The sequence below is a fragment of the Urocitellus parryii genome, chromosome 6 (genome assembly GCF_045843805.1).
Source record: "Urocitellus parryii isolate mUroPar1 chromosome 6, mUroPar1.hap1, whole genome shotgun sequence".
Taxonomy (NCBI): Eukaryota; Metazoa; Chordata; class Mammalia; order Rodentia; family Sciuridae; genus Urocitellus; species Urocitellus parryii.
Window position 1 is genome coordinate 71,661,692 of NC_135536.1, and position 25,258 is coordinate 71,686,949.

General features: G+C 36.3%; 1 protein-coding gene across 3 annotated transcripts in view; it reads left to right on the forward strand.

The window, feature by feature from the left end:
* Rtn1 (reticulon 1) overlaps positions 1-25,258 on the forward strand; it is a 375,661-nt gene that overhangs the window by 123,054 nt on the left and 227,349 nt on the right. The window lies entirely within an intron of this gene.

The following is a 25,258-nucleotide window of genomic DNA, read 5'->3' on the forward strand; positions in this document are numbered from 1 at the left end:
GTATATAAAAATAAAGAAGAAATTTCCAGGGCCCCAGCCACGGCAGCAGCTGGAGGCACAAGCTAGAATGGTCCTTCTGAAAATGCAGTAAAGCAATGAGGGGATTAAAGAAACCTTCATTCTCAGGAAGACTGAGATGTATCAGAGTACAGAGGGTTTAGAGATCACAGTCATTGCCCAACTAAGCAGTAAGGTGCATTGCACAATATCCTTGTACAGGAAAGAAGCCATCATCTATCCTGGAAGAATGTGGAAGACAGCAGAAAGAACCATTTTGCAGCTGTGATGTGGGGGCTGGCAGCTGGGGGAGCCAGTTTCTGGCAGACCCAATCCTGGCTCAAAAAAGAAACCAGGCAAACCCACACTGTGTGACAGAGAATGTGCCTAAGTGACCAGAAGAAAAATCAAGCATGGAAAGAGGTTTACACAGGGGAATACTCATCATGGAAACCCACCTGGCTTCCCCCTGCGCTTCTGATTTGGCAGCTTGCAGTACTGGCCAGGAGAGAAGTGCCTGACTGAGAATTCAAAAGGATAGGGGGTGGGAGAGATTGACTTTGAAGACTGAATCATGGTCTTCAGGCTACATAGTGAGTTAAAAACAGGCTCCTATGCCAAATGACTGGAAGCCAAAGAAGATTCCCAGGGTGTAATCTTCCAATGTGGACTGACAATTGGTGGGCCCTGGAGGTACACTGATTTAAAATCTCCAGACAAGTTGGCATTTAATGAGGAGACTGGAGTATATCTAAGCCTAAATCCAGCCTCCAGGAGTTCCACCCTGAGGATTAACCCTCTCACCCTAGAAACCTCATCTGAGGGTGGAGCAAACATCATACTCCAGACAACCCCACATAACTGCTGAAAAGGGAAGCTTTTGAACTCCAATGGTAACAATTGTTTAATTTTTCATCAAGAACTTTTTTCTTGTTTTCTCTTACATTTTTACCATTTTTGAAACCAATTATTTTTTATACATCAGCATTTTGAGGACTAGGATGTCTGATTAGTATATTTCAGTTTTGTTTTGTATTATTGTATTTTTTCTATTTTTTAATTTTTAAAAATGTTTACTTTATATATATATATATATATATATATATATATATATATATATATTCTCTCATCTGTTTCCCTTGATTCTTTCTCCCTTTTCTCCCAATAATAGCCAATCTCTATAATTCCCTTTCATTCTTTTAATTTTTTACTTCTATCTTTATTCCTCCTTCCTCATAAACATCTCATGCTACAACACTTGTGTTCTCTCTTTATCCACCACTTGAAATTATAAATGCTTTTGCAAACTTACATTTTTATTTTTGGAAATAACTGAACATATCATTTCTGTTTATTGATACAAATTGTAGATGTCTTAGTAGGAGCTATTCAGCTTAAGGCTACACATTGTTTGCATTGATTGCTGTTATTATTTGTCTCCCCTTAACAGCAAGGCTCTATAAACCTTCAGTAATATATAATAAGTCTACAAGGTAGAAACTGTACTGCCTCACCTCCAGACTGCTAGATGGGCAGACACACAAACAACATGAAAAGACAAGGAAACAAATCACCCCAAACAGACCAAGATGCTCCAATAATAGAATCCATTGATACGACAGTGGAAGAAATGTCAGAGAAGAAGTTTAGAATGTACATATTTAAACTTATCTGCAAGGTAAAGGACAATTTGAGGAGTGAAATAAAGAAATAGAGATTTTTAAAAAATCAAGCAGAAAACCTTAATATTAAGGAATCAATAAACCAAATTAAAATTTCAATGGAAAGCATGACCAACAGATTAGACCATTTGGAAGACAGTTTCAATCAATGAATACAAAATATATAATCTTGAAAATAAGATGGCCATGGACAAAAGATGTTTACAGACCATGAATAGAACTTTCAAGAAATATGGGTTAACATGAAAAGAGCAAATTTAAGGTTCATTAGATGAAGGTATGGAGATATAGACCAAAGGAATGCACAATCTTTTCAATGAAATATCAGAAAATTTCCCAAATCTAAATGAATGAAATAGAAAATCAAACACAGAAGGCTTACAGGACCCCAAATATATAAAATCACAATAGACCCACGCCAAGGCACATTATGATGAAAATACCTAACATATAGAATAAGGATAAAATTTTAAAGACTGCCAAAGAAAAATGTGAGATTACATTTAGAGGAAAACCAATTTGGATCTCAGCTGATTTCTCAACCCAAACCCTCAAAGCTAGGAGGTCTTGGAACAATATATACCAAACTCTGAAAAAAATGGATGCCAACCAAGAATCCTATACTGTGGGAAGCCGTGAATGTACTGTGGGTGTGTCTAAGACATCTCTAAGCAGAGGTGTGCCCCTTGGAGAACTCTCAGTGTAATCTCACCAATATGAGATTGCTTTGTTGCCTTGGCAAATGTTCTGCTCAAAGTGAATTCTGTGATACTGCAGAATTCATTGCTCAGACAGCCCTTGGTTCAAAGGCAACTCCCTGGAGGTAGAAAGAGATACCAGTGCCCCACCCAGCCTTGAGGCTCCAGCTGCCTGGAGGAAGAATTATTGCTGGAGTGATAGGTCCCCAATCTGGCCAGCTTCCCCATAGCCTCTGCCTTCTTATTTACTTTGAAGAACACTTACGTACCTTAAATTCCTTTGGCATGTTTCACTCACTATAAATAAAACATTCATGGGCTTTTTCCATTTATTGGAATCAGACCCATCAGGTATTTTCCACCTGTAAATCCCCTGCTTTCCATATAAATATTTTCTGTATCTTTTACTTTATTTCTTGATATTACTTTTCAGCCTTTTATTTCTAGCCAGCCCACATCTCTGAGGGTTATCTATTCCCACCCGATGCAAGCCATGGGTGACACTATGCACAGCAAATTAGGCTTCAGATTTGAATATGAAATAAAAAAATTCCATGATTAGCAAAAGTTAAAAGAATTAACAATTAGAAAGCCTGCACTACAGGACATTCTCAGCAAAATATTCCATGAAGATGAAATGAAAAATAAAAAAGTGAAAACCAGCAAAGGGACCAAATAAAGGAATAGTCAAACAAAAGAGACACTAATTCAAATTAAAAACCGGAAATAAGCCAAAATGACTGTGAATACAAATCATATCTCAGTAATAACTTTGAAAGTAAATGGCATGAACTCATCAATTAAAAGACATAGACTGGCAGATTGAATTCAAAAACAAGACCCAACAATTTTCTGTCCCCAAGAGACTAACCTCATAGGCAAAGACATCCACAGACTAAAGGTGAAAGGATGGGGAAAAAAACATATCATTCACATGGATTTTGTAAATAAGCAGGAATTTCTATCATATCAGAAAAAGTGGATTTCAAGCCAAAGTTAATCAGAAGGGACAGGAATTTTACATCAACAAGACATAAAAATTGTAAATATTTGTGTCACAAACAATGGAGCATTTACATAAATCAAACAAAAAATTCTCAATTTCAAAAATCAAATAGACCACAACACCTCTCTGACCACTGAAGAGATCCTCCAAACAAAAAATAAACTATAGAACTAAATAATACAAACAATAATTTATACTTAACAGACTTATAAAGAATATTTCATCCATCAATACTGAATACACTTTCTTCTAAGTGGTGCACACATTCTTCTCTAAAATAGACCATATCTTAGTCCAAAAAGCAACTCTAGCAAATACAAAAAAAGTAGATAATACCTTGTGCAGTCTATCAGATCATACTGGAATGAAATTAGAAATCAGTAAGGAAATAAAAAATAGAAGCTACTCTAACACTTGGAGAGCTACACTTTAGTCGGAATGATGCCTGGCATTTTGCTAGAGGGAATGGTTGAAAGGTGACCCTGCTCTGGGATTAGGGTGGCTCTGGCCGGTGAGAGTTCAGGAATAAAGGTTGCTGTTTGAACCTACAAGGCTGTGTGGAGGCTTGGTTATTTTGTGCCCAGCCAGACTGCGGCAATAATACACTATCAAATGACCAATGGATAGAAGAAGAAATCAGGGATGAAATAAAAAAAAACAGAAGTAAATGAGAATAGTGAAACAACATATCAAAATCTCTGAGAGATTATGAAGGCAGTTCTAAGAGGAAAATACATTACATTGAGCTCATTAATTAAAAGAATAGAAAATACCAAAATAAATAACCTAATATTGTATCTCTAAGTCCAATAAAAAGAACAACAAATCAACACCAAAAGAAGTAGAAGACAGGAAATAATTAAAATCAGAGCTGAAATAAAGGAAATTGAAACAAAAGAAACAATTCAAAAAATTGAGAAAACAAAAGGTTGGTTGTTTGAAAAAATAAATAAAATTGATAAACCCTTAGCAACACTAATGAAGAGAAAGAGAAAGAAAATTCAAATTACTAATATTCATGATTAAAAAGGAAATATCATGATGGAAACTACTGAAATGCAGATGATAATCAGATAATATTGAAAATTTATATTCTAATAAAATAGAAAATCTTGAAGACATTGACAAATTTCTAGAGACATATGACCTACCCAAACTGAATCAGGAGGACACACACCATTTAAAAACATCAATTTCAAGCAATGAAATAGAAGACACCATAGAAAACCTACTAATCAAGGAAAGCCAAAGAACCAAATAGATTCTCAGCCAATTTCTACAAGACCTTCAAAGAAGAATTAACATCAATACTCCTAAAATTATTCCATAAGGGGCTGGGGATCTAGCTCAGTTGGTAAAGTGCTTGCCTTGCATTCACAAGGCCTTGGGTTTGATCCCCAGCACACCCCCCCCCAATAAATTATGAAATAGAAAAGGAGGGAACCCTTCCAAACTCATTCTATGAAGCTAATATCACCGTGATACCAAAACCAGACACATCAAGGAAAGAAAACTTCAGACCAATGACCCAGATGAACATAAACACAAAAATTCTCAATAAAATTCTGGCAAATTGCGTACAAAAACATATTAAAAAGATAGTACACCATGATCAAGAAGGGTTCATCCCAGGGATGCAAGATTGGTTCAATATATGGAAATCAATAAATTTAATTCATCATATCAATAGACTTCAAGATAAGAATCATATGATTATCTCAATAGATGCAGAAAAGGCATTTGACAAAATACAGTACCCCTTCATGTTCAAAACACTAGAAAAACTAGGCCTAATAAGAATATACCTCAACCTGGTAAAAGCTATATATGTTAAACCAAAGGCCAACATCATTATAAATGAAGAAAATTTGAAAGCATTCCTTGTTAAAACTGAAAGAAGACAGGGATTCTCTCTTTCATCCCTTTTATTCAACATTGTCCTTGAAACTCTAGACAGGATAATTAGAAGAAAAAATTTAAAGGGATATGATTAGGAAAAGAACTCAAGCTATCCCTATTTCCTGATGATATGATTTTATATTTATAAGACCACCAAAATTCCACCAGAATACCTACCTCTAGAACTCATAAATGGATTCAGTAAAGTAGCAGCATATAAAATTAACACCCATAAATTAATTGCATTCCTATATAACAATGATGAAACTACTAAAGAGAAATTAGAGAAACTATCCCATTCACAATAGCCTCAAAGACTATTTGAGATTCAATCTAACAAAAGAAGTGAAAGACCTCTACAATAAAACTACAGAAAAGTAAAGAAAGAAATTGAAGAAGACAGAAAATGGAAAGATCTCCCATGTTCTTGGAGAGGCGGAATTAACATTGTCAAAACGGCCATAACTATCAAAAGTGCTATGCAGATTTAATGCAATTCCTATTAATATTCTGATGATGTTCTTCATAGACATAGAAAAAGCATGAAATTTATTTGTAAAAATAAGAGATCAAGAATAGCCAAAGCAATCCTCAGCAAGAAAAGTGAAGCAGGAGGCATCACAATATCAGATCTTAAATTATTCTGCAGAGCTATAATAACAAAAGCAGGACGGTATTGGCACCAAAACAGACATGAAAACCAATGGTACAGGATATAAGCACAGAGACAAGCCCATGTAAATACAGTACTCTCATACTAGACGAAGGCACCATAAATATACATTGGAGAAAAGAGAGCCTCTTTAACAAATGGTGCTGGGGAAACTGGAAATACATATTTTTATCTTTTTTTTATCTTCAGTGAAGATGAATAATCTTCATATTTAAAGGTTTGTACATATTCTAGATAAGTGCTGTCCAATAGGAAGGGAATGTGGACCATATATATAATTTTAAATGTTCCATAAGCTAAAGTAAAAAAAAAACAAGTGAAATTGATTTTAAAAATATTTTCAAATCAATGTATAATCAAAATATATGGCTATTGTCAGGCACGGTGTTGCCTAGCCTGTAACCCCAGCTATTCTTAAACATGCCAATTACCATTTCAGAGTAAAACAACACATTTCTAAGGTAAACCTACTTTAATAGAATTAACCTAGGCATTTGTTAGTTTGTTGGCAAATCTACTGTCATTTAATGTCTCAGGAGATAAAGGATTCAGGACTGGCCGATGCTTAGATAACCGTCAGAGGGATTTCTGCCATTGTAGGAAGGTTCCCACAATCTTGGTTTATAACCAGGTCATCTTGCATGACAGTTTTTGTCCAGGCTCTCCAATTTCGTGTTCATACATGTCCATATTTAAATACTGTTATTTAATTGATGGTGTTTGTGTCCAAGAAATATTATCCTATTGAATTGAGAGTTTCTCTAAATGTGGAGCTCTCTTCTGGAGAGAAAATGTGTTGAATGATTAGTAGACTCTATTTCCCCCTTTTGGACACATTTTGCTGCAGTTTAACCATTTTTGTCAGATATCTTTTCTCTTCATAAGTATTTATAAAAAGTCAGAAGTCATGAGCCAAAGTTTTGTGTTTCTTAGACATAACTTTGACAGAGTAGTTGAATAAACAGATTTTGATATTTCTGATCAAATGTACAGCTACCTTAAAGCTATGGAATCTAAGGCAAATATCCAGGAATTAATAGACTGATTTCTTTGATATGTGGAAGCGAATGCAAAAAACTCAAAGCTGCTCCTTCTGCTTTTGTTCAAGGCCAGTTTGCTTTCTCTCTGATAATAAATATAAAAGTTGAAATCAAAATTCTCTCTTTCTCCTTTCCTCTATCAATATTCTTAACTTCTAGCCCAACAAAAAGTATCATTGTCCCCATTCCAATTATGTAAGTTTGTGGAGATTTGAGACTGATGATAAATAAGCAGGTTTCCATGTGGCATCTTAGTATGATTTCAATAATCTAAGAAGGTACAGTAAAATGTTCAAAACATTTTACAGGACAGGGAGTCCTTTGGTTTGTCTGAGAGAGGGGGAGAGAGCTACCAATGAGAGTAGGTAAGATGTCATATAATCAAATCAATGGGAAAGATTCACCATGTCCCTCTGAGCCTCAAACTGTTGTCTTCTCTGCTCTACTGGGTGATGTCCCATCTGTCTTCTGTCCTCAGATCTCAGAATACTCTTGTCACTTGGTTACTCAGCAAACCTAAGTTTTAAAATTACAGAACAATTATTCATCTTCCACATGACAGTGACTCAGGAAATAACCCTGAAATACTGCTGATTTCCTTTTACCAACCAAAGTTGGTTGAGTTAAAAAGATAACAACAAAAATGATTTTAAAGAAATCACAATAGCCCTTCCCATATCAAACTATTTTTAATAATTTAATCATATTGTGTTTTCCATTTAGACTTATTTCATGAGTCCCTTGATTGAGTTCAAAGGGGAAAGTAAACTGGAGAAGATATTAGCACCTTCTAAGTTGTGGATCAGAGACTGGAGAAGATAAAATAAATTGCATGTGAGATTTTTGTGTTCTTCAGTCCTAGATATTTGTTCTTACCCCTGATGTACTTTATTTCTTTAATTCTTACAATTTTTGCTTTTCCCTTATTCAGCCATGGAGATTATATAATTTGCAATTCTTGTTGTGCATGTCTCAAGATTTAGGATCCACTTAAGAATTTTCCAATTGGATGCTACATTTAATGAAATATAAAAGCTCATTTCTTCAAGGCTTTTAAAATACTGTTTCATTTTGTCACAGACTTTTTTCAATCAGTTGTTTTTACTTTCAACTTACATGAGTCGCTAAGCATACATTGTGTTATTTCAGCCATAATACAGGTACTTAAGTATACACTGTGAGAGAAGAACCTTGATGAACAGACATAATGAATGACTGGCAACTGTTTCAAATATCAATTTTATTGTTTTTTAAATACTAATTCACGTTTCTTTCCAAATTTGTAGAATCCTTATCTACCCAGTTTTCAACAATATCAAATCATACTTACTAGGTGTTTTTAATTCAGAATTTTACCATTAAAATCTTTTGGTTATAACAACTATTCTCAAACTTCTTGGTCTCCTTCATTCTCTTAAAAATTATTGAGAAACCCAAAGAGATTTTGTTTATGTAAGCACAATCAAATGATATTTGCTATATTCATGGGTAAAATTCAGAACTTTAAAACATTTATTATTTAGTTTAAAATAATCTACTCAGGAAGCTGAAGCAGAAGGTCACTTTAATAAACTTGTTATGTGTTGACCCATATAACATATTCTTATAAAATCATATTTTCTGAACAAAATTTTGTGGAAGAACATGACATTGATTTATACTTTTAAAAATAATTCTTTAATATTTCACTTAAGAGATGACATCGTGGATTCTCATACTACTCTTTTGCAGTCAACTTATTCCAAAATCTCAAATCCTGCAGCCTCTAAAGCTTCTAGTGCACTCATGAGAGTATCAGAGCAAAAAGGCAAATGACCTCTAACTGTTATTATGAGAATGGCTTTGATCTCATGAAACCTGAAAGCTGCCAGTCACAAACTGAGAACCACTTGTTTAGAATGATATTTGGTCCATGAAAAGAAAAAAAATAAGTTTAATATTCATGACTGAATGTGAACAAATTTAGAATTGAAATCTTAGAAGACATTCCATTAGTTATTGGGATATAATTTAAAATATATGAAAATATTTCTTCACTGTTGAAGTTGTAGAAGTAGAGATTAGTTTTTAAAATTCTGAAAAATAGCACATATGTGTTTGTTCTTATTGAGTGTCAATAACAGAGAGAGAGAAATAGAGAGCACATGTGAGAGAACAAAACTTTTAAAAAATAGTCTTCAGAAGTTGTCAGTTCTGACCTTACTACTTTAGTTACCACCATCATATTACTTGACAGAATTATCATGGTACATGTGTGTGAAGTCAGAGAAATAATAACTATGACTAAGAGTACTAATTAGCAAGGATACTGATGGACAGCTATGTTGAATTCCTCCTGGTGGGGGCAGTGGTGAACTGCATGAGCAGGGCAGCTTGGGTAAACCTCAGCTGCAGATGGTTGATAGACCCTATTGAGAGAACATCAGGCCACATGCAAGTGTGAAGCAGCAGTGGTGTTGTAGGACCTGACAGATCAAAGCAACTATGAGGTGAGACACAAAAGCCAGAAACCAGGGTGAACCCAGGAATGAAAGCCAGAGAGCAAGCTGCTAGGTTATAGAGGGGAGAGTCAGATCAAGGCCAGGAAGTAGGATCAGTTAAGGTCTTGAAGAGGGTACAAGGTACCCTGAAGAGAAGTCTCAGATCCTGGTTGAGCTTTATGGGGATGAAGCTTTCTGGGTTGGTAGCCTGTGCCACTCAGTTAGGCCCATCTTGATCTGGAAAACAATCTGCCCCAGTGTGGCTGCAGGGAAGGGGACAGGATGGGTGATTTTTACCATTTATACCAGAGGGAAATGATGTGGGAAAAGTGAATATCCCCTTTCCTTCAGCCCTTCTTATCTCTTTATCTTGTAACAAAAGTACACTTTCCTGTGGAGAATTCATCTTTCATAAAAAAAAGTAAGACTGGACTTATCTGGGGTAACCAACCTTCCTTGCTTGCCTGGAACTGAAGGATTACCTGGGACATAGGACCTTCAGTTATAAAACTGGAAGAATCCCAGGCAAACTGGAATGAGTTGGTCCCTTTCTCCGCAATATAAAACCACCCTCACAGAAAAAAAAATGCATATGGTACCCTAAGTTGGACCGGTGGACATCTTTCCCAGGACATCCTTCTCAGAGTTTTCAGCAAAGATAGTTCTATTTCTTCTGAACTAAATCAATCAGCTAGATGTTGTCATCTGTCTATGCTATTGTCCCCATCACAGGGGAAATATCTGAGGGATAAAGGTCAATCCCAATCCCTGATAAACACCTTGGTCTACTGAGCCTGAAACAAAGACTACCCACAAAACTTTCAATGACATGAACTTATAATCTCTTTTTCTGCGTTAAGTTTGGATTTGGTCTCAGGCCTGGCTTAATATAGTGTGTACTTTGGATAGAAGACAAAAGGCAATGGCCATGTAGTTTCATGGAATATTTTTCCTATAACACTGAGAGAGAGTAAATAGAAATAGATGTTGTCCCAGGTTACCAGATCCAGTTTAAGTTCTCAAGGCTGCTTAGGTTAGCAGAACCTGTTAGGATCATCGTGGTGATCATCATAGGTATTATGTGACTCTATGATGACAATCATGCTTTGGAAGGAACCTCATTACTTATCCTTCTGTAGGTCCCTCAAAATTGATCAATGCCAATTATTTTCCACTCCCTTTCTCCACTTGGAGCTTATAAATGATTAAATGACTGGCTGTCCAAATGCAAAGAGGAAGAGAAAGCGGGAGACAGTCTGGGCTCACTACATCGGTTGCAGATGGTCCCTAAGGAAGGCACAAAGTCAGAATAATTACATGGAAACCTGAGCTGGCATGTAAAGGGCATTGAATCAATTTTAGTCAGAAGGCACAATGATCAGGATAAAATTGCAACTTTCTTAACTGCAGTGGCCCAAATGGACTAACTATTCAGAATGTCCTGAAACTCATTATCTACATGGCTTTCTTCCAGTCCAAGCTGAGTGAGTTAAATGAAATGAGGAATCTAGGCCAAAATATAAGGCTCTACTACTGCCACTGAAGCTTCCAGACCCAGCTACCATCTCTTACATATTTAAAGCATGCCCCTATAGCTTCCATAGAGATACACACACACACACACACACATATATATATATATATATGGTTATATTTTTATTACTAGAAAGTTTCATCTATAATCCTTCTGGAGAGGTGGTTTATGAGGAAGCCTAAACTTGAATCACCTATATTGAAGTGATTTGAAACACAGACCAAAGATTTTAAAACCTGGATTCACTCCAAGAAGTTGGATAGAATGTTGTTTTTTTTTTAATTTCAGATTTGTTTGGAATTCCAAGAGAGAAAATTATAAAAGAATCAAGAGAGGGGGCTGGGGTTGTGGCTCAATGGTAGAGTGCTCGCCTCGCACGTGCAAGGCCCTAGTTTCGATCCTCAGCACCACATAAAAATAAATAAATAAATAAATAAAGTTATTGTGTCCAACTACAAAAAATAAATATTAAAAAAATAATCAAGAGAAGAAGGTGATAGAATTTAGTCTTGAAAACATTAAGAATGCTGTAACCTCCCTTCTGTAGGGTCTTGGGCTGGAGGTCATACTTCTCACTGCACAATGGGAGTTAATGAGCAGAGAGAGCATGGACTGACAGTCCAAGAAGCTAATCTCAGAGTCTGTAGATGCCACATGGATAATGGATGTAGAGGAAATGAGGTCAAGGAATTGAGGGAAAGAGTGACTCTGGTTTATCTGGGAAATGGGGAAAAGACTTGTAATTTTGAAAAGAGGCTTAAGTGGAACTAGGCAAGACCAAGTTACTAGAATGGCAACATATTTGTGGGAGAAACTAGGGCAAACAGGGATAGAAAGCTGAAGTCTAAGCCACTCCATGTCTAGAAGAAAAGGATGATTCAAACCTGGGACCTGGAATATCAGAGGATCTGGAGGTGCCTGATGGAAACCTTGGTTAATATCACAGGACTCAAAAGCAGGAGCAGCATCCCTTGGAGAAGGTGAGCTAAGGCTTCTGATGTGATCCTGCTTAGTCTAAAGGACCACCAATGTGTCTTTTTCTTGGAGAACTCTTCATGATTCATTCATTTATTTAGCCTCATATATTTAGCATATACTTATACAAGTGACCTCTATAAACTGTACTTGCAAATTATTGAGAAAAAGACATCCAAGAACTCAGTGATATGCTATTTAACACAACACACAGGAAGAAATTAATTTTACAGGTCCAAAATAACTCTTGATCACCTTGCATCAGAATTCACAGACCTCTTGCAGTAGTGCTCCTGGGAGCACTTTTTAAGCATTTGTATCAACCCAGAGCAACATGGCTTATGGCTGTATGCCCCTTGATTTTTATGGCATTTCCTCACCTTGCGATTAGTTTGCAGTTTTGTTCATGTCAAAGATGCCATTAATAATTGAGAAGGCTGGATAGTCACAACCAGAACACAGAATTTCCAGTGCCATTCTTTTCCTCTGTGTTTTTTAAATGTTTCTGTTGTAATTTGTTATATATGACAGCAGAATGCATTACAATTCATATTACATATATAGAGCAATTTTTCATATCTCTGGTTATATATAAATATAGTCAAACCATTCGTGTCTTCATACATCTACTTAGGGTAATGATATCCATCTCATTCCACCATCTTTTTTACCCCTATGCTCTTTCCCTTCCCCTCCTACCCCTTTGTCCTATCTAGAGTTCGTCTAGTCCTCCCATGCTTCCCCTCCCAACCCCACTATGAATCAGCCTCCTTATATCAGAGAAAACATTCTGGCATTTGGTTTTCTGGGATTGGCTAACTTCACTTAGCATTATATTCTCCAACTCCATCCATTTACCTGCAAATGCCATGATATTATTCTCTTCTATTGCTGAGTAATATTCTATTTTGTATATATACCACATTTTCTTTATCCATTCATCTACTGAGAGGCATCTAAGTTGGTTCCACAGTTTAGCTATTGTGAATTGTGCTGCTATAAACATTGATGTGGCTGTGGCCCTGTAGTATGCTGTTTTTAAGTCCTTTGGGTAGACTGAGGAATGGGATAGTTGGGTCAAATGGTAGTTCCATTCCCAGCTTTCCAAGGAATCTCCATACCGCTTTCCAGATTGGCTGCACCAATTTGCAGTTCCACCAGCAATGTATGACTGTGCCTTTTTCCCCACATCCTCACCAACACTTATTGTTGTTTGTATTCTTAATGGCTGCCATTCTGACTGGAATGAGATGAATTCTCACTGGATTTTTGATTTGCAATTCTCTAATTGCTAGAGATGTTGAACACTTTTTCATATATTTGTTGTTTGATTGTATATCATCTTCTGAGAGGTGTCTATTCAGTTCCTTGGCTCATTTATTGATTGAGTTATTTGTTCTTCTGATGTTTAGCTTTTTGAGTTCTTTATATTGCCTAGAGATTAGTGCTCTATCTGATGTGCGAAGGGTAAAAAATTTGCTTCCAAGATGTAGGCTCTCTCTTCACCTCACAGATTGTTTCTTTTGTGGAAAAGAAGCTTTTTAGTTTGCATCCATCCCATTTATTGATTTTTTATTTTAATTCTTGTGCTATTGGAGTCTTATTAAGGAAGTTGGGGCCTAATCTGACATGATCGAGATTTGAGCCTACTTTTTCTTCTAATAGGTGCAGTGTCTCTGGTTTAATTCCTAGGTCTTTGATCCACTTTGAGTTGATGTTTGTGCATGGTGAGAGATAGGGGTTTAATTTCATTTTGTTGCGTATAGATTTCCAGTTTTCCCAGCACCATTTGTTGAAGATGCTATCTTTTCTCCAATGTATGTTTTTGGTGCCTCTGTCTAATATAAGATAACTGTGATTATGTGGGTTAGAATCTGTGTCCTCTATTCTGTACCATTGGTCTACCAGTCTATTTTGATGCCAATACCAAGCTGTTTTTTGTTACTATTGCTCTGTAATATAGTTTAAGGTCTGGTTTAGTGATGCCCCTTGCTTCACTCTTCTTGCTAAGGATTGCTTTAGCTATTCTGGGTCTCTTATTTTTCCAGATGAATTTCATGACTGCTTTTTCTATTTCTATGAGGAATGTCATTGGGATTTTTGATTGTAATTGCATTAAATCTGTATAGTGCTTTTGGTAGTATGGTCATTATGACAATATTAATTCTGCCTATCCAAGAGCAAGAGAGATCTTTCCATCTTCTATGGTTTTCTTTAATTTCTTTCTTTAGCGTACTGTAGTTTTTGTTGTAGAGGTCTTTCACCTCTTTTGTTAGGTTGATTCCCAAGTATATTATTTTTTTGAGACTATTATAGATGGAGAAGTTTTCTTTGTTTCTCTTTCAGAGGATTTGTCACTGATATACAGAAATGCCTTTGATTTATGGGTGTTGATTTTGTAATCCTGCTACTTTGCTGAATTCTTTTACTAGTTCTAGAAGTTATCTGGTGGAATTTTTTGGGTCTTCTAGGTAAGAATCATTTTGTCTGCAAATAGTGCTAATTTGAGTTCTTTTTTCCTTATCTATATCTCTTTAATTTCTTTCTATCTAATTGTTCTGGCCAGTATTTCAAGAACTATGTTAAATAGAAGTGGTGAAAGAGGGCATCCCTGTCTTGTGCCAGTTTTTAGAGGGAATGCTTTCAATTTTTCTCCATTTAGAATGAAGTTGGCCTGGGGCTTAGCATAGATAGCTTTTATGATATTGAGATATGTTCCTGTTATCCATAGTTTTTCTAGTGTTTTGAACATGTATGGGTGCTGTATTTGGTCAAGTCCTATTTTTGCATCAATTGAGATGATCATGTGATTTTTATCTTCAAGTCTATTGATGTGGTGAATTACATTTATTGATTTCCATATATTGAACCAACCTTGTGTCCCAGGCATGAACCCCACTTGATTGTGGTGCTCTATCTTTTTGATATGTTTTTGAGTTCAATTTGCCAGAATTTTACAGAGAATTTTTGCATCTATGTTCACTAGTGATATTGGCCTGAAGTTTTCTTTCTTTGATGTGCCTTTTCCTGGTCTTGGAATCAGGGTGATATTGGCCTCATAGAATGAGATTAGAAGTGATCCTTCTTTTTCTATTTCATGAAATAATTTGTAGAGTATAGGTTTTAGTTCTTCTTTATAGGTCTTATAGAATTCAGATGTGTATCCATCTGATCCTGGGCTTTTCTTGGTTGGTAGGCTTCTGATGGTGTCTTCTATTTCTTTTCTTGAAATTGATCTGTTTAAATTGTGTATATCATCCTTATTCAATTTGGGCAACTCATATGCCTCTAGAAATTTGTTGATGCCTTTGATATTCTCTATTTTATTAGAGTACAAGTTTTCAAAATAATTTCTAATTGTCTTCTGTATTTCTGTAGTGTCTGTTATGATATTTCCTTTTTCATCATGTATGTTAGCATTTTGAGTTTTCTCTTTCCTCCTCTCTGTTAGTATAGCTAAGGGTTTGTCAATTTTATTTATTTTTCAAAGAACCAACTTTTTGTTTTGTCAATTTTTTCATGTTCCTTTTATTTCAATTTCATTGATTTCAGCTCTGATTTTAATTATTTCCTGTCTTCTGCTTTTGGTGTTGATTTGTTCTTCTCTTTCTAGGGCTTTGAGATGTAGTAGTGTTAGGCCATTTATTTACTGGCTTTTTCTTCTTTTAAGGAATGAACTCCATGCAATGTACTTTCCTCTTAGTACTGCCATCATAGTGTACCAGAGATTTCAATATATTGTATCAGTTTTCTCATTTAACTCTAAGAAATTTTTCATCTCCTCCTAATGTCTTTTGCAACCCATTGTTCATTCTGTAGCATATTATTTAGTCTCTAGGTGTTGACATAGTTTTTATTTTATCATATCATTGAGTTCTAATTTCATTGCATAGTGATCTGATAAAATGCAGGGTAGTGTCTGTACATTTGTATTTGTTAAGAGTTGCTTTGTGGCATAATATGTGGTCTATTTTAGAGAAGGATCCATGTGCTTCTGAGAAGAAAGTGTATTTGCTTGTTGAAGAATAAAATATTTTATATATGTCAGTTAAGTCTAAGTTATTGATTGTATTATTGAGTTCTATGGTTACTTTGTTCAGCTTTTGTTTGGAAGATCTATCCAGTGGTGAAGAGGTGTGATAAAGTCATCCAGAATTATTGTGTTGTGGTCTATTTGACTCTTGAACTTGAGAAGAGTTTGTTTGATGAACATAGAGCAGCTATGCTCTGTTGTTTGGGGCATATATATTTATAATTGTTATATCTTGTTGGTGTATGATTCCCTTGAGCAGTATGAAATGTCTTTCTTTGTCTCTTTTGATTAACTTTAGCTTAAAGTCTATTTGATATGAGGATGGAAACCCCTGCTTGCTTCCACAGTCCATGTGAGTGTTATGATGTTTCCCAACCTTTCACCTTCAGTCTGTGTATGTCTTTCCCTATGAGATGAGTCTCTTGGAGGCAGCATATTGCCGGGTCTTTTTGATCCAATCATCTAGTCTATGTCTTTTGATTGGTGAGTTTAGGTCATTAACATTCAGGGTTTTTATTAAGACATGATTTGTATTCCCATCCATTTGTGTTATTTAACTTGACTTGGTTTCTGCTTTGATTAATTTTTCCTTTAGTGTGATACCTCTCTCTGCTGATTTTTGTTGTTATTTTTCATTTTCTCTTCATAGAATATTTTGCCATGGATGTTCTGTAGTGCAGGTTTTCTAGTTGTAAATTCCTTTAACTTTTGTTTATCATAGAAGGTTTTTATTTCATCATCAAATCTAAAGCTTTGTTTTGCTGGATATAAGATTCTTGGTTGGCATCCATTTTCTTTCAGAGCTTGATATATGTTTTTCCAGGATCTTATAGCTTTCAGGGTCTAGGTTGAAAAATCTTCATATTACCTAATTGGTTTCCTCCTATATGTAATCTGATTCCTTTCTCTTGTGGCTTTTAATATTCTCTCCTTGTTCTGTATGCTAGGAATTTTCATTATAATGTGTCTTGGTGTGGATCTGTTGTGATTTTGTACATTTGGTGTCCTGTAAGCCTCTTGAATTTGGTTTTCCAATTTATTCTTCATGTTTGGAAATAGATTGTTCATTCCTTTGGTTTGGACCTCTATACCTTCCTCTATCCCAATAAATCTTAAATTTGGCCTTTTTATGCTATCCCATATTTCTTGAAAGTTCTGCTCATGATTTCTTACATTTTCACTGTGTGGTCTGTATTATTTTCAAGATTATATATTTAGTCTTCATTTTCTGAGGTCCTGTCTTCTAAGTGGTCTAATCTGTTGGTGTTGCTTTCTTGAGCTTTTAATTTGGTTTATTGTTTCTTTCATTTCAGGGATTTCTGTTTGGTTTTTTTCTTTAGAACCTCTATTTCCCTACTGAAGTAATCTTTTTCTTCCTGTATTTGCTTATGTAGCTCAAAATGATCTTTTGCTGCCTGTATTTGCTCTTATATCATCCTTTAATTCACAGAACATTTTAATTATGTACACCCTGAACTCCTCTGTAATTTCATCTGCTACGCTGGCCATGGACTCTCATAATGTGGTATCTTGATTTGTTTGGGATTCTTTATTCCCTTGTCTTTTCATATTGCTTGTGTATCTTCCTTTCTAGCTCTGTGGATCCTAGGCATTACCATTTTTACCCTATAGGCTTACAGTGCCCCTTTAGGATTCCAATACCTCACCTTTGAGGGGAAGGACAATGTTAACAGATTCTAATATAAACAAAGTGCCACCTAAAAACAAATAGTTGTTATTAAGACATTTACAGTTTGGTCACAAGGTACAGAAATGGTGAATTCAATTATTATCTACAATATAATCAGTAGATTTGTAAAAAGGTTTATAGTTTATGATGGTGAACAAAGAATCATGGGTGAGGTGTAGGAAGATATGCTGATGAGATAGGAGATGAGGATATAGAGTTATTAAATCTTAAGAAGTATGAAAGAGAAATCTAAAGAAGAAGGTTAGTAGCAGGAGAATAGAGGTAGTAATTTTGCATAGGCAAGCAAATAGGAAGACAGTAGAGTACATAAAACACACATATATATTAATAAAGATAAAAATGTTAAAATTAAAAAATTAGAAATAAAAAAAGAAAAAGAGGAAAAAAGGAATATACAACACAACTGTAATATATGATTCAGTTATCTCAGTCCTCAATATCCTAATTCATGCAAAGTACTTGGTTTCACATATGCTGGGGATGTGAAGGCAGGAGAATAAAAAGGGAGAAGAAAGAAAAAAATCTCAAAGAAAGAAACAAGGATTGTTTTGGTTGGAGATCAGTGTCTTTCCTGCTTCCATTCTCATCCAATAGGTGGGGTTGTCTGTTCTTAGTTGGTATCTCCGCCCTCAAGATGATGGGGGTTACTAGGGTGTGAGGGTTGGTCTTGGGTGCAGGGCACCTGGAGGTGGGTATGGCACCCACCAGTCCTGTTGGGAGACTGCACCTTAGGGATCTCCTTTGGGGTCTGCTCCTGTGATATGGGTGCTGGGTCATATCTCCTCATCTTGCATATAGACCTCACAGTTCCTGCCTTCTAGATCAGTCTCTTAGTGCATCTCTCTCACCCTCTCCCTTTCTACTTCCTAAAAAGAAACCCTTTTCTCAGAAGCTCTTGTGCCTTTGCACTCTGGTGGCTGCGCACCTGTCTTGTGGAGGGCTGTTTTGAATTGGTCAGTCACTCTATCTGCTGGGGTTTGGGGATAATTAGAAAACTATGGGTAATTGGCTATCCAGTATTCTAAACTGGTAGTTGCTGCGACTAAAGATGGTGATGGAGGTGACCCAAGAAGGAGGCAGCTGCTTTCAAGATGGGGTGTTGGGTCAGGTAGGGGGAGCTGGGCAATGGTGTTGTGCGATGCATTCAGAGATGAGCTCTGTGGCATGCAGTGTTATGGCTGTTGGCTTTTTTCAGAGTCTGTGATGTCCCCAGGCACAGGCAGGCCACCATGAGTAGGGGACTCTGGCAGTAGCTGCCAAGGCCCAAGAGGGAGGCCACGTGGGGAGCCTCACATTAGTAGATGGGGAGTCCACATGGGAGTGGTGGTGGGAGTTTCTGCTTATGGATTGAGGCTGAGTGTCCTGAGTGGGAGTGGCATCTGGGAATTTTGTGCTGGTGCTGATACCGGTGGTCCCACTGAGGCACCCATGAGACCTGTGTGGGCTAGTCTGAGTCGGGAGTCCTTTTCTAATGCTGAGGCCCAAGTCCCTGTGCAGCGTGGCAGCCATTATTCCTGCACAGGATTAGCTGTGGAAGGGTCCTTTATCATTCTTAGCAAAACTATTCCCACTACTTGAGACCGGATCATGGAGCAACAGAGAATGCTGCCTCCCTCTGGCCCGCCATCTTGGATCCCTCGTCTGTTCCTTACTGCTATACTGTATTCTAGTAGGTGGTGCCACAAATTCTCAAATCCTATCTGACTTTTTACATGGTGCTCTTTCTTTCTTTTTCTTTTTGTCTGTTTGTTTTGGTTAATGATTTGTACCAAGCTCTGGAAGTAGTCAAAATAACTACTACAGTCATTTAAACGTTAAACTTCAATGGAATCATTAACAATTTTTAGAAATAGATATAGCAAAAGAAGTTGTGTATGAAAGTTAACTTCATTATTCACTTTACTATATGATTCCATTAAGAACATAAGATGCCTTTGATAAAAAGCAGTCACAAAGATTTTTGATAATATTGGAAAGATGCATTTGAAAAAATTAGAATCTAATCAATCTGAGTATGAACACACTATAGAATTGTAATGGAAGTCAACTGGAAAAATTAATATAAATTATAAATATTAAACTCATTTGCAATCTTGCCCTTGCTAGCTTCATGCTTTGTAGATGTCCCTGCCTCCTACATTACTGAAAAGTTACAGGCCATCTGATATGAAATTCACTCACCTCCACCTTGAGCTGTTTTTCAATCTTCTTCTCCCTTGTGTTCTCTCTCTTTTTAATATCTCTGAAAAAGAATTAAATTTCCTACGTTCTAAATTTAATCCTTGCCCTCAAAAGCCTGTTCCAGGTGTGGAGTATGAAGTTTTCCTAGTTTAGATTGCAAAATTAAAAGGCAAGTATTAAGCATTTGCTATAAGGAATCTTCAAGTCTACAGGGAAACAATCAGGGTCCAGGCTTCAAAAAGGGCAGGAACATACCAAATAGAATTCTGATGAGTCCAGATGAAATGGTTTAGGATTAGGCAAGAACAAATGGAATGGGTTGTGAGTTCTTTCTTTTTGGGAAGTGGGCATTCTGGATGAGAGGTAGGTGCTGATTCCATCCTTACCTCCTGGATTAATTATCTGCTCTTTTTTGAATCTATACTTTCCCCCTCCCCACTGCATCTTTACTTTTAGCCTTTTTCTCTCTTTCCAAAGACCACAATTTCCCTTATTCCCTTAAATTTAAGCAAGTGTTGCTGTTTCCCCCCAGGGACCAAATTCAATGATTTAGGTCTGTTATCATGCTCATGTGGCTCTTGATGACATTAAACATGGTTGAACATGCCCACACTTGAAACTCCTCCTCTGGTTGTACTCTTGTCCTACCTCCTGGGTGTTTTGTTTTCCAGTCTTCTTGTTTGAACTCTTAGATATGTATTTCTTCAGAATGTATTCTCAGCTCTCTCTGTATTATCTTCTCTGGAAGACTCATCCCATTTTATGACTTGGATTATTCCTTCATCTAGGTGACTATTAAATTTAAATTATCAATTTTAACCTTGAGGGCTGGAGATGTGGCTCAGCAGTAGCACGCTCGCCTGGCATGCGTGCGGCCGGGTTCGATCCTCAGCACCACATACCAACAAAGATGTTGTGTCCGCCGAGAACTAAAAAATAAATATTAAAAAAAAAATTTTAACCTTGACCACCACTTCACATTTGCAATGGCTAGCTTCCACTTTCTCCTAAGCATCTCACCTGTGCAGCAAATTCTGCATGGCCAAACATGAACATTATTTTTCTACAACTAGTTTCTCTTTCCATAGGTCAAGTTTTACTCTTCCCACATTCAATCAGATGTTAAGTTTTTTGGGTTGAAATATTTCTAATATTTGTTTTCCAATACCCCATTGTGTTCTCTTTTCTAGTACCCTTATAAAAATCACTTTTAACAGCCTGCCACCAAGTCTCCCTACCATGAGTCTTTTTCTCCTTCAGTCAATTTTAATTGCTCCTATCTTTTCTTGAATAACTCTGTTAAATGTTTCCTTAAAATTCTTTTCCACACATAAAATCTAAACTCTCTATCCTAGTGTTCTAGATACTTCATTTGAACCCAACCAATCCTATTTTTATTTCTCATTTGCTCACCCTTTTCTCTAGAAAAAGTCACTTAATCACCCTTTTCAGAAGTGCCCTGTAATTTTTCTCTCCCATGCCCTTGCTGTTCCCTTAAACCAGAACAATCTCTGTTCATCAGTGTCCCATGTACAAACTCTGCATCATTCCAGTCTAGCTCAGATGCTTCTCTTTCCATGAAGGTTTTGATCTTTCCAAATAGCAGTATTCTTCACATTTTCTGATTTTACATGGCACTTTATCTGTGACTTTTTCCAAGTGCTTATAATTTTCTAATTTGGATTTTGATTGTTTACATGCATATTTTGTCTCCGTATTTGATTGTAAACATTTTGAAAAATGGTTCAGAGTCTGATTTACCTTTGTATTCTCAGGGTGTTTGGTACAAATATTTTAATGAAGTGAATAGGACTCCACAGATATCCTATCTTTTCTTTATATTCCCCAATGTCCTATATCATTAGACTCAAGCAGAAGACTAGTTCTTGTTAATAATCTATAAGAAATGAGACATAACACTTCCAGCTAGAGGTATTTTGGAACAGATGAAAATTTTCCACTCTTTCTTTTTTTCTTCCCCTTTTGTGACAATCTACAAAGCTATGTTTGACATGGTCTAGCTATATGTCAGTGGAGTTTCTACAAGTATGAGTCCCTGATTTATCATGTGGATTGGAGCTCTCCCCTGAACTGTATTAGGTGTGAATTTAAGTAAAAAACTTCATTGTTTTTAGCCACTGAAATTTTAATGTTGGTGTAGCATACCTTTTCTAACCTGATTAACAGGGAGATGTTAAAAAATTTATGAATGATACAATGAATAAGATACTTATTGAATAAATTTTGTTGCTGGAACTGGTCAAGAAGCCTGATCATTAGGAAGTTACTTTTTCATAACTGTATGTACAAAAAGAATAATATCATTAGATTGAAAGTAGTCCATCTTTGGATTTCACTCTTCCAAATATCTTAAACACCTGATGCCTTAAAAAAATGCATCTGGTAATCTACTTTGTATGTAGCTTCCTCTTTTGTTTTCAGATGGTAGAATTTGAGCTTCAGAGTTAGAACTGTATTTCTCATTAAAGGACACATGGGGTTTTCTTGATGTAGCCAAGTGCATACTTGTTTTCCTGTGGCTTACTGAGGACCTGTAGTGCCCCTGTCATGACTAATCATTGATGTTTAAGATGATCTTATAGGTATAATTTATAAATGAAAAAAATTTTTTTGGTATTGAAGATTTAACCCAGGGGTGCTCAATGACTGACCCAAACCCCAACCCTTTTTTGTATTTCATTTAGAGACAGGATCTCACAGAGTTGCTAAGTGCCTCGCTAAGGCTGGCTTTGAACTCACAATCCTCCTGCCTCAGCCTCTGGAGGCACTGGGATTACAGGTGTGCACCACTCCTGGCTCTATAAACAAAATTTATTAGTATTTTAAAGATATGATCTGGCTAATTATCTAAAATACCTTAAATATAAATTATTGTTTTCTTAGGGAAATTAAGAAAACTAAAAAAGTTTAGAGAAAAGCTTTTCATGATCCTAGAGATTGTGAAACTATTAGTCTTCAATTGCTATGGTGAGATTGCAATAAATTACCAATTCTGTCTTAAAGCAGGAGACGGAACCATCTTTATTCACCAGCTGGTGGGCCAAGGGGCAGACTGCAAGTTTATACCCCTTGACTCCCTGCAAGGGTTAGAGTACACCTTTATAGTCCAAAGCCACATTGATCATAAGCAGCTGTTGCTATGATTCAAAACCATAAATAAACATCATGAGATCTAAAATCATAAGCAGAAGGGGAAGTGGGTCAAAAAGACCCTAGTTGAGTACAAGTTAAAGAATGGGCACTAATGTCTAGACAATCATTCTCTGACAGGGTACATGTCCAAGAAAAATGGGAACCAAACAGAGAACAATTTTACAAGGTATAAGAAGAACAGAAACTTTTGCATTTCTAATCAGGGTGTGCCAAGCAGGATCAGGATAGCAGAGGCGGAGTTTTTTCATAGGAGAAGCATTTCTTACATGGAATCTCAGGATAAAATGAAGTCTGTTTTGGTCATTGACCATATATCCTGGTCCATAACACAAGGACTGTTGAACATGTTTACATTTTCACAAAATGCATTCTGCCCTCGGAAAGTTGAAGCATTCCCCCCTGGCCCACAAAGGCCTGTCATTGCAGTATCCCAAGCTGTCTTCCTAGGCAGTGTGGAAGGCTTTGACTCTAGCCTACTCCCCTTATTAAAGTCTAGGCTTGAGTTAGTAAAGCTGTGTGATAATTTCTATGAGGTATGAATACTATGAATGCTGAATTGACTTCCTTATGGATCCTACCATTTATAGCAGTACAAACTGGCCAAATTTATAAAATCAAAATGTTACACTTTCCAGACTAATGACAAGCTAGAGTAGGAGCAACATTTGACAGGAAGATCTTTCTAAAGTCCCTCAAATTAAGCTGCACAGGAAAGTTATGATTGTTTAAGAGCAACGTTATTTCAGAGGATCATCTAGACATTTCTGTAGAGCAATTGTTTCTCTACATAAGAGGGCTGGCTTAGTGCTTTCAAAATAGTGAGTGCCTGGGGGATATTTTAATATATTATTCCTATTTGAAAGAGATAAAATTCAAGGTTCTCTTTTCCTTTTATTTCTTTGAAATGAAATCGATCCACAGTGTTTTTTAATTGACTGTGCTAGGTAACCCAGGCTATCACATATTAACAATGCTTGTTGGGAACCTTCTACAATCTTCAGACTTTCACTTAGGTGTCTTTCCTCAGGTGTGAAAGGCTTATCCTGACACATTGCTGACTTATAACCAAAATAGGCCAATGTGAGATGGGTGGCCAACTACTCAGTACAATTCATAAGTGCATATAAGCCACAGGTCCTATCTGCTCTGTGACACTAGTATCAAAATGTATTACAATGCATACTATGAAAGTATAAATATAGCCTGTCCCTGAGCACTTTTCTATCAATATTTCCCTCAATTTTCTTTCATGCTCTGTATTTAAGCTTCAACAAAGTATTATTTCAGATTCCCACCTGAAGTTTCAGATCCCTGCCTGGTCTCTAAATTTGAATGGAAATGCATATTTATGGATAAAAGCTTCCAAGAAAGGGGGAAAAGAAACAATTTCACTTTGACCTAGCCTAACTACAAAAAAGTCCCAAGGACTGGGGAGACTCTCATGTTTTTGTCGGGCATAAAGACAAGGGAATGGCACTTGATGAAGACTACAGACTCTTGGAAGATGATATGACAATTTTCCTCAGAATAGGTCCTGGCCTTATGAAAAAAGCCAGAGCCCTTGTCACTAAAATTAACCCCCATAATGTGCAAGCTTTCAACCAACAATCTGGTGTCTCAGTGATGGCAGTTTGAAGTTAGAGGGAAACCCTGGTTTTCTAGTCCAGTGCTTCCATTGAGCTGTCCAGGGTTCTGACCTATACACCAAACGGTACTTTTCCTCTCCTTGGTCTTGATGCTAGTTCTAAATACTTGGGTTTGGGATCTTGACTGTGTTTTTAGTTCACCTTTAGTTTTGTTGAGCCAGGCTCCTGTTGATGATGTACTGTGCACAAAGTGAAAAATTAATTTTACTGTTTTCAAGACTTTTAAATTGAGGATCGTGAAACATAGATGACTTAAGTCTTAATTAAAGTCTAAGATGACTTAGACTTTAGTAACAGCTGCATTAGGCATGTGACTTAGGAGAAGTCTCTGAAGTTTTTAGAAAGTTGATTTTCTCATCATACCTGGACAATAAAATGTTAAAAATATTTGCAACATAAATGACAAGAATACAATAGAGCACTTAAAAATGCATGAGAGAAAAATAAACCTTGTTGAAAAAGTAAAATAAGAAAGAAAAACTACACACATGATATATACAAATAAACTCAAAAGAAATGAATAAGTAAA